The following is an 11,802-nucleotide window of genomic DNA, read 5'->3' on the forward strand; positions in this document are numbered from 1 at the left end:
TATGCTACGAATATTTGGAATAAAAGGCACTGTCAAAGTGCTTGGATCTTTCTTTCTCTAATTTATAGAATGGGTAAGTGATTATCAAGTCTTAAGGATGTGCTAATGTATAAATTATGATATAAACAGGTGATTTATGCATTTGCAAATGTTTAGGACTAGATAGCCATTTCTGCAGACTAAATTGTTGATCACTATTTCAATTAAAAGATCTGATTCAGCTCAAGCTCATCTAGCATTAGGGATTTCATGCCAAGGAAGTGGAAAAAAATACTTCAAGTTCATGCAACAGTGAGTAAATATTGGTAATATATAACTATTATTATAGTTTATTTTTTCCTTTTACTTGAAGTGGCTCAAGATAATGACTAGCCCTCCATCTTTCAATTAATCCTACTTTAACTTTATTACTAATGTATATTTCATTCTTTCTGTTCATATGTACCCATAGAAAATCTCTGTTAACCAACGCATCTTGTTCTCTTGTTCATTAGGAAAATGAATTGTCATCCTGCTATACATCATGGCAACATCAAAATTTATAATACCATAGCCAAAGAGATCTTTGGGCTTCACAAGAAATTAAAATAAAATTAGTAGTTGGATAGAACTCTCAAATCAGTATAATAGATAAATGATTTCCAACATATTCTTATGGGGTTTAGAGTTTAGGGAAGAAGACTAAAGGAATATAGTATATATCTTAAAATGAATTGGCAAACACTGTTGGTATCACGAGTTTCTACAAGCAACAAACCATTTGAAAGTGGATTGTGCAATAAGGCTTGTGTTAAAATAGTATTTTGGTATGATTTTGTCAGGAGTTGATCAAAATGTAGGGATTGTAAGAATAAGAGAAGAGATTCTACATATATTATTGGACTATTTTAAAATAACCTCTACAGGTGTGTAGTCTCAATGAGTTATTTGGGTGCACAATTTTTTTGTTGTTGATTTCTTCATGGTAGAAAATCTAATGTCTGGAATTTAGAGATGCATTAAGATTGCAGAATGCTTGACCCGACCTCAAGAATTAAAATACTTCCATGCATTCACTCATTAAAGAAGTTCGTCCTTTTGCATGGTTAGTTAATGTAGAATCTCTTCTCTTATTCTTACAATCCCTACATTTTGATCAACCCCTAACAGAATCATACCAAAATACTATTTTAACACAAGCCTTATTGCACAATCCACTTTCAAATGGATTTATTACTGGGTATGGCCATTAACTAACCATGCAATCTAATGGATTTATCCTCAAGACTGCACACTTGTAGAGGTTATTTTAAAATAGTCCAATAATACATGTAGAATCTCTTCTCTTATTCTTTCAATAATACATGTATTCTTAATGTAGAGGTTCCTATAGAAGTTCATCCTTTTGCATGGTCAGTTAATGGCCATACCCAGTAATAAATCCATTTGAAAGTGGATTGTGCAATAAGGCTTTTGTTAAAATAGTATTTTGGTATGATTCTGTCAGTGGTTGATCAAAATGTAGGGATTGTAAGAATAAGAGAAGAGATTCTACATGTATTATTGGACTATTTTAAAATAACCTCTACAGGTGTGCAGTCTCAATGAGTTATTTGGGTGCACAATTTTGTTGTTGTTGATTTCTTCATGGTAGAAAATCTAATGTTTGGAATTTAGAGATGCATTAAGATTGCAGAATGCTTGACCTGACCTCAAGAATTAAAATACTTCTACGCATTCACTCATTAAAGAAAAATAAAGAAGAGGAAGGCATACCTGGAGGAAGAGTTATGGCTAATGAATTGAGCTGACTTTCCATATTGTTTATAAACACCATGGCTTCTTTGCAGGTCTTGGAGACTTCTAATCGGCATATCCCCAACATTTTGTAATAGGCTTCCTATTAAAGAAAAAAGCTTGCAACCTAAGAAACTAGGGTTCTCCTCCATTTCTCCAATTTCATTTCCACCTACTTTGGCAATACAAGAACTCAAAAACTTATTTAAAAATCAACATGAAATGATTTAGCTCAGGATCTGCTCCTATCGCAGAGTCAGAGACATTCTCCCATTCATGTTGCCCTCAATCATCTCATCCGAAAGTGCCACCACTTCAGGAGTAGTTCCACTCTAAACACAAAAATAAAAAGGTCAAGAAATATCAATCACGATGACAGTAAACTAGAATTGAAATAGTGGCCAACTTATAAGGCTCATCATGAAACCCATCAATAGATTATCTACTATATATCCTCATTGGCTGTGAAAGTTAAATGATTTACTTTAGTATAAACTCTCTTAGAATAAGTCTCATTGTTATAAAAATCTTTAGTGCAATACGATCAGATTTCATGTAACCAAACTATGAAACTCTATCTTTTCTTTTGTCTAGAATCAGACAGATGGATGTAAAACCGTTTTTGATCAAGCAATGAAATGAATCGAGTGAATAGTAATGGACTGAAGAAACATTAATTCACGTGTTCACATTGTCTATAGGTATTTGTGTTTTGTGTTGCAATGTGTGATGGTGATGATCTAGTTCATTCACCTTGACAAACTTATAAAGGTCAGTATGAAGTTCAACAACATAATCTACTGTACATCCTCATGTACTATGAAAATTGTACAGCTATATAAACTTCTAAGAATCAGTCTCAATCACTCTCATTGTTAGAGAACTCTGTCAGTGCATAATCAATGTTCATAATCAGATGCATACAAACCAAAATATGAAGTTCCCCTCTCTTTTCTTTTCAGCAAAATCAAATAGATGGATATAACTAACATGTCTATTCTTAAAAAATCTAAGTAAAGACGACAAGTGATATCATAGTCTGGTAGATATAACAAAACCAACTTATGTTTCATCTGTTTCTTTTGTGCAGAACGTAATAGATATAACCCAGCCAACTATTAGTTTCTTCCCTCATTGAAAATAGATATCGTACTTTGGTAAAAGGTGGACTCGAAGATAAAGGAACATATGTGGTTTCTTAATCAAAACTGATCATAAGTTTGTGTGCAGAACAATGACATGATATGGAAATAGATGGACAATGGTAAGGGCAGGACCATGGAACAATGAATGGTAAGATGATTGTTGCAGGAATTAGGCTTGGGACAGGAATGTGATCTCAAGAGTCAAGATGTAATAGGTTGTGGAACTTGATTCTAAATGTGAGTATTAGAAGATTGAGGGCATGTGCTCTCACGATGACATATAGTTTCTATTTTGTAAAGATGTTTATATTGTTTCTGAATTCATCAAAACTGAGGTATGCTTTAATAGAAAATAAAGAAAGACATTTAAAATTATTCATAACTATGGAATAAATGCATTCAAATTTTACAACAAAGGAGCAGAAATTGAGAAATGGAAAGAATTTTGCTGCATTAAAAAGAAAATGAACACTTTTAAAATAGATACCACAATCACACAGAAAGTTGATCACTAGAAATGAATTGAAGTAGAGAGATTCACAATAAATTTCAAAAAAGAAGCATTTAAACTTGCAAGCACAAAAATGTAAGAGAAGGGAATGTATAAGGTAAAAAAGAGATAACAGAAGATATGTGAAGAAAAGATAAAATATGTGATAAGTTAAAGATAGACGATTTAAATAGGGAGACAAACAGATCGATTGAAAACATATGAATGATATTTAATAATAAAAATATACTGGAGCCTCATTTATAATGTACTACGTCTTATGAATGCCTTATGTTTTATTATTTTGTTTACAAGTTAAAGCATTGCCCTGATTAAATCCTTGCTCGCTTTGTATAAGTAAGTCTGGGGTATAATTACAACATACAAAAAATACTTGGGGCCTGTGAAACCTTGGTCTATGTCCCTCAATTTTCTTGTCAATATTGGTTCCACTGTCAAGAACCTAGTTAGGTTGTATGAAGGGCAGTAAAGATAGATTCACATTTCAAAAATTTAAAACAGATACAGGAAAGAGGATGATTATTTTTTTTAAAGCTTGTGTCTGTATAAAGTTGAGAATTCTAGGTATGCTGAAGTTTTGTTGGAGAGCAGCAATTGAAATAACAAAAATCTAAATTTGCTAAACAGAATGGAAAACATCTGAAGTCAAATAAGCACATATGATAACTTATGCAATCTTATAATCCCACACAACTTTAAGATCATCCCTAATAGACAACCTCGTCCAGCTTGTCATGACTTCTGGAGCTACGCATCAACCTCAACAAATAACACTTCAAAAACTCCTCGATTTGAAAATAATGTGAAAAAGTAGAAAACCTCCATTCTAATCCTTTTGGGTAATAAACCACTTGTGTGATGCATCTCCAGTATATAACAGGGGATCCGAACACAATAGGCACCCAATGGATCAAAACAGTCATTCTCTTGAAGATCAAGACTGAAATTCATAACAGAAATCGTTTCATCATAACAGAAAGCATTTTAATCCAAAATCACCATACGCTTAAACAACAAAATCAAATTTACAATACTTGCCAGAATAAATATCCCTCATACTCTACAAATTTTACAATTCTACTGAAAATTCCTTCCAACAGGTCTCTCTCCTCTCAGGCAACTTTCAGTTTGTACCAACACGACAACAATGATGTATTTTTTTAGAAATACCTTGAAACCTCTTCCGAGAGGAGAGCTTTGAATATTGAATCACGGAAATCAGTGTCCATACGAATAGGATCTATTTATGAAATACCCTAATTAGAATGAGAAATTCATTTCCTGTTTCCTCTGCACCACATCTAGACTTCTCTTGAAGAATTAGTAGGTAGAATAGTAGACGAAGGCGTTTAGAGCAAGATTGATATTGCAACATTCAGATTGACCTTGTTGAAAGCAACAATCATGCAACACGGGCGATGCAACCGTCTAGCCATGACAGATGATGCTTGATGTTCTACATGCTGAACCAATACCAAAAGTCAACTCAATCTCCACACTTAAACTACCTTTCTCAATCTAGTCCTATTGAGAAAGGTAGTTTACTAGGCCAATAGATTGTATCCCCAAAAATAGGACTAGTAAACTACCTTTCTCAATCTTACCTTCACAAACTTGTGGGCGGCTGAAAGTTATGAGAGGTATGTCGTTCCCCATCATCCATGTTATCGAACTGTGGGATATAATAGGTGCTTTTCAGTCCCCGCTCATATAGCTCGCTGATCTCGTCGAAGGATTTGAAGGCGTCACGGACTTAGGTAATAACCGATCCAACGACATTCTTTATGAGGCGAGCTCCAAAGTCGGAAGAGTGGCGAGGATTTTCGTCCGGAGGAATAAAGATCGATTTTGTCCGGGCCTCGAATTCGGGAGCTTCAAAAGAATGGCCAACGAAAATTAATTTCGAGTAGAGAAAATATATTTATAAGCCCATTGGAGTCTTAAATGTTTTGAATATGCATTACCGATTTCCATTGTTGGACGACCTGTTCTACATCTCCTCGGATATGGGAACTCGTGTGATCCACCAAGCACTTTCCTCCGCAGCTCTGGATCTGTCTGGTTCTCCAATATCGTTGTATACATCATAATCGCATATGAAATCAGACTTCTTCCTTTCTCCCGTTCCATCTCGTCGCAGGCTCTCCAACTCGATTTCTCTCAGTTTCTTCAAACCCACTGGTGTTTCCTCGGGAAGAAAGCTCTGGCAAACACATTTATGTCAAACACATATGAATTATATCCTTGAAATACCCACAGGGTTTCCTAATGGCAGGATACAGCACACCTGATTGGCGAAGAAAACACGATCAATCGGTTGAAGAGTAGAGGGGAAAATCCATGAACTACAATGGAAATGAATTTCACCCAGGCCTGGGTCTTTTATGGTGAGAGATTTTAAAAGGAACTCCTTGGAGTGCATATTTTTAATGCGAAATGCACCCGGAAATCCAAGGGCAGAGTTCCATTTCAACTTGATTGAGACTGTGTCGTCAAACCCGTGGCTTAAGTAAGAAAGTTGCCGGGCAGTTTTCCCCATTCCCGTCTTTACACGCAACACGTCAGCACAAGTGGCCTTCGTGTGTAAGCTCTAAAGATTGAAGACAAATATTTATCCTTCTGGCTAACCCTATTCTTTTAACAATTAATTTTGAAGATCATTCAACGGAGTCCTTGTGATATCTATCCATTGCGTTGTCTTTATAAAAAGTTAAATAAATTAAATTACGTATATCAATGTTGGTTCTTATTTTTTGAACGCAGCAATACTCAAACAAAACAAAGGCCAGTGCCTCGGGTGGAGGGGGGCAACTTAAATTACAAAGGCTCTTTCCATTAATAATTTAATAATAATAATAATTAGTTCTAAATCCAAAGCTTGTGGGTAGAGATTAATACCAGAATAAACTTGGTCGCTGCTGACAAGCTCGAGAGAAATTTTCGGTCCCATCAATCAACTTTTATCCAATATTACTTTGTCCTTAATTTTATAATAGTTAATGCAAGCGGAATAGGCATATGTAAATTCTTAAAATTTTGAATACGTATTTCAATTTTAGTCCAAAAATGAGATTTTGCAATTGTAACTAAATAGGTGGAATTGGAATACATATTCTTATTCTTATTTTATTTATTTTAAAAAACATAAATTTTTGAGTCTGCAAATTCCCCATCAAATTATGACTGAACCAAACAGAAAATAGCAATATGCAGTACCCCCATTTTCTATTCCAGAATAAATATTCTGGAATAACTATTCCTAGACATTCTATCTAACTCTCGCGTGGTGCTTTCTGCTTCAGCCCTTCTCGTTTTTGAAGTACACTTCCTACTTGCTTTCTTAGATCTCAATATCCCACCATTAAGGTGAGCCTGGGATTGTATCCACCCTCTTCGCAATGCAATGAAAGAACAATTACTGCCAATATCCCACGAGAGGACGAAAGCCAACTTGACTTCTTCTATCATTCCGTAAAACTGGCACAGGTAAATTGGAGGACTGAAATCCATGGCTACCTGGTTTAGCATTCCTTTCTGATAACAAACATTTGCTGCCCAGTATCATCACCGAATCCATTTTTCTTTCTCCAACCCGCTCGTGCCCAAAACTCAACCATTTGCCTTTGATAAACAATAGAAATATTATTGGTTTTCTTTTATCGTTATGGCTCTCTATATAGCTATTTTTTATATGATTGGGTTTTCAATAATATGGCATTTAAGATATCGATTTTGATTAGGTCGGTATCTGTTGTATCACATGATAATGAAATGCCGGTCACTTAGACATTATTATTGTGGTCTTTTCCTAACACTGCATATGAGCATGGATTAAAACAAATAAATTATATATTTACATTTCAAAGAAGAAAGTGTCGTTTTTCTTCATTAGTTTGCACCATCTGTTAGAATGGAAACTTCAATTTTATTGTCGACATATTTCCTAAACTACAAAAGTACGATTATTATTAGGGTCGTAGTTTAAAAAGTGACGCTGACAAAAAATCACATTATGTGTATCGTTACAGACGTATTCACAACAACAATCACGTTTACGAAAAGGAAGATTTAAATATTATTGTGAATTTTTTATTTTTTGAACAATGATAATATATTGATATTAAAAAACGATAATTTCTAGTATATAATTATATCTATTTACACTGCATGGGATTTCTTGAAGAGGGTGATGTTTAAATAAAGTGACTCTAAGTTTATCATCATGGAGTCATTTAGACCAACTACGATGATTAGACAAGTAAGACAACTAAAATATTGTTGTCATATTTCTTATAGTAATCATTAATACAACTCTTGTATGTATAGCTAATTATAATATGAGAATATTATTGACCAGAGGAGTAAAATAAATTGACATTAAGTGTGCTATTAGTATCTTGTTCACACTGTTGAAAGTGATAATAAGTGAATTACAAGCAACTTATTCACACCATTTAAAGTGATATTAGGTGCATTGTTATTGACGTATTCACACTAACCATTACAATTGTAACTCAATTAACTAACAAATTATTGTATATGTTAAAGAAATAAAAAGGATATCTAAAAAAAGAATTAGAAGAAAATATCTTTGATAATAGTGAAGATTTTATAAAAAATATTTTCAAGTTGCTAAAAACAAAAATGAGAGACTCAAACTTAAGTGTTTTATACCTGATGTCTAATATGATGGAAGTAATTTTCTCCCATTTGATATGGTGGTCTAGCTTGATATTTTTCATTTAAACAATGTTAAGAAGAAGAGAAAAAGCATTTGAATCTACAAGTTCTACTAGAGTAAGTTGTCACACTCATAACAAAGGTAAGAGAGATAAAAATATATACAAGTGTTACAAATGTTCTAGATTCATACAAATAGATTCAAATAACACAATACATACAACATCCACATTGTTATAGAAAATGATAGACAAAAAATGTGTTGGGTTGTTCATTAATGAATAATTTATAGGTTGGAAAATCAATTTGAAAAAAATGTTGGAAATTAAGATTTGAATGGCCAATCTCAAAATAATGTATGTTGATTAATCAATGATGGAGCAATTAATGTAGTAAAACAAAAGATAAAATTATATGTTCAATTTTACTATTACTCAATCTCTAAGTTTGTTCATCTAATCTACTTGATACATTTTAATTTTTTGGCTTTCTAGAAACCAACGTCTAGTCTTAATTCCCACATCACTATTTCTCAAGTCTCTTATCATATGTTGGCACCAATTCCTCCATATATTTTTCTTGTGGCTAATAGCCATGCAACTCCTCTTCTGTCTTACATCATTGGGTTTTCATTCCTCTACCATGTCTCATCGACACTCTATTCTCCCTCATTGTCTTCTTATTCATATCACAATATTTTCTTCTCATTCCACCCATTTAAACAATTCAATCACTCTTTTACATATTACTCTCCTCTTCCTTTATTAGTTCACCTTCCAGAATTTGACCCTTAATTTTCTTAATTTATGGTACACTTGAATATTTAACTTCTTCCTAATTGATGAAGTCAACTTCACCTATGGTTGAGTATTCATCAGCAAATACTTATTTGGTGAGACCAGACATAACAAATTTTCTATTCATACTTCTTATTATTGTTGGATAGGAAACTCACAAAATTTAGACTTTTATCTTACAATGAGGAAAGATCTAATGCTTCATCCAATGCCCCTTCATCAAATTCTTGAGGGGATAAGAAGATTATGCACTTCATCACATGAGGTGATGCATTCAAAATCAATTATCAATACACTTCTTTTGTTTCTTCTACAATTTCTCTAGTTTATCTACCATACTAAACCAAAATTATTATTATTATCTCTCTCTACTTGTATGATACTATGTCTATTTTCTATCATTCCACCCCAATCTGTACTCATTTGATCATTCTCATACAATACACTAGGACAATTTTAATGAAATTCAAAGTTTTGCACATCTTCAAATCTATTCACCATATACATCTACATTTCTCTATCATCAAAAGTTACCACATTTTCACCTTCCATTTCATCTTCATTCTTAAACTCATCCAACATATTTTCTAATCACTCTTCAAGTTAGTAGTTAATAAAAGTGATAAAAGATCATTTTGTTTATTTATATTTTATTCCATGACTATCTATGTCTTTAAGTTTCTCCATCCATTATTCCTTTATTGCTACAAATTGGGCCCATCAATTCGATCACTTTTTAAGTTGATCCACATCCTTCCACTTCCATCTCTATAGCTTTTTCTACTCTGATTCATACTACACCAACCTTTGCAATTACAACTACTAGTTCTTCTTTTAACGATCCTTCTTGTATGTTATATTTCCTTGTGTTGCGTTCTTCATATCTAACTCTTATTTCTTATCATCCTTTTTTAGATATTTCTACAAATTCTCCCATTGTAGTTTCTTCCTTATAATTCTTTGTGTATTTATTTTTGGATTTGTGAGTAATTTTATGAACTCTAGAATGGTTGCTGATGTGTGCAATATACTTAACAATCTATTTTTTATAAGCTAGAATTGTCACTACACCAAAAGATCGACATGTTAATGCCCAATACAACCACCAGACTTCTAGAACATAGGAGGTGATTAAGCCATGTCATGAATCCCGAAGGGGAAGGCTAGCAGTTAGTCCAACAATTCCCCCCTCAACATTACTTGAGGGGATTCAAATCTGTGACCAAGCTCTGACACCACTTGTTATAAGCTAGAATTATAGTTGCACCAAAAGATTGACCTATTAATGCCCAATACAACCACTAGAATTATATAATACAGGAGGTAGTTGAGCCATGTCACAAATCCTGAAGGGGAAGGCTCGTGGTTAGTGCAACACTATTAACATGTGAAACATTTTATGTAATGTTTGTATAGTTTCATAAGAAAGCATGTATACTTTAACATATAATTATGCATTAGTAAGTCCTAATGAATTAACCAAATTAATTATTCATACAAGCATAGAGGACAGTGATTTTTTTCATTTGTAAGGAATGGAATGATAAGTATAGATGCAAAAATCAATTTTATATTGTCAAAGAAGATATGATATATTTTGAGAAGAGGTATATGTGGAATCTATAATTCCTAGTGGATTTTAAATGAATTATTTTGGAAAGTAACTTGCATATTACTCAGTTCAAATTTCTTAGATTTGTAATTCTAAGGTAAATGTGGCTTAACCTTTCATCCCTTGAGAAGTGTTCTCAAATAGTTCAAGCCTTTTGTTATCATCATCTCCTAATAAGGTTGGAACCTTCTAAAAAAGATTCAAGATCTCCTACTAGGGATGTGTAATAAGGATAATTTTACTAAATTTGTTTCATTTTACTACTAACAAGATCATGTCCTTTTGCATATATTAGTACATAATTTTGTGGGTGTCATTACCATTGGGTTTTTTGCATCTAATCAAGGGTTCTCCTCTAGAACAAAAATCAATGTGTTATGGAACATGGTTACTTCTTATAGTGAATTTTTATTGTTATTATTGGTGATGAATTTATATGTTTTGAATTAGTCATATTTATTCACAACTAATTCACACACCCTGTCCCCCTTTATTATGAGGTGTGAACTTTATATCTTAACAATTTAATGATAATCATGGATGATAGGGGAGATAAAAGGTGCTTGTTGTCAAGGGAGACATAAGGGGAGTTAAAATGAATTTTATTCCATGGTGGTGAATGATGTGACAAGGAGCTTCGAGAGACACAAGGTGAATGGAGTGATAAGGATCTTAGCACTACATAGGGAGAATGGAGAGATAAGACGGTAAATTGGGAGACATAAGGATAATCAAGTGATAAGAAGCTCAGGGAAATATAAGGAGAATGGAATGATATGGAGAGTGATTGGAAGATGTAATGCAAGAAGAATCCATTAACACATGTCCTATCATGGAGGTGCTCAACCTCAAACCATGGAGATGGGGTCATGCACTGTTTCCCTACTAGTTTAATGTTCTAATCAAAAGCGATATTACCAACCATTTAAAAATAAAATATATATTTTTGGTTTATTTCTTCACTTATTTTAAATATCATTAATATTATAATATATGAATGATAAATTTCATGTCATTTTTTATTAATGTGGTTAAGTTTAGTTTTATTTTCATAATAATTACACTATCATACAAATTATATTTTATAAGGATCTAAATATTTATGTGTGTATCTCAGGATGTTTACACACACACACACACACACACACACACACACACACACACACACACACACACACAGAGAGAGAGAGAGAGAGAGAGAGAGAGAGAGAGAGAGAGAGAGAGAGAGAGATTAATAATACTTAAAAATATATACAATTTTTTTTGTAAATATAATTATTA

General features: G+C 33.0%; 1 pseudogene; it reads right to left on the reverse strand.

Annotated features, from left to right (window-relative positions):
• Nucleotides 1-7,009, reverse strand: part of LOC149576701 (linoleate 9S-lipoxygenase-like) — a 41,409-nt pseudogene extending 34,400 nt beyond the window's left edge.
• Nucleotides 7,010-11,802: the final 4,793 nt, after the last annotated feature.

Source organism: Cupressus sempervirens, chromosome 1 (assembly GCF_028749045.1).
Source record: "Cupressus sempervirens isolate cs-2001-9-10 chromosome 1, ASM2874904v1, whole genome shotgun sequence".
In the NCBI taxonomy this organism is placed as follows: Eukaryota; Viridiplantae; Streptophyta; class Pinopsida; order Cupressales; family Cupressaceae; genus Cupressus; species Cupressus sempervirens.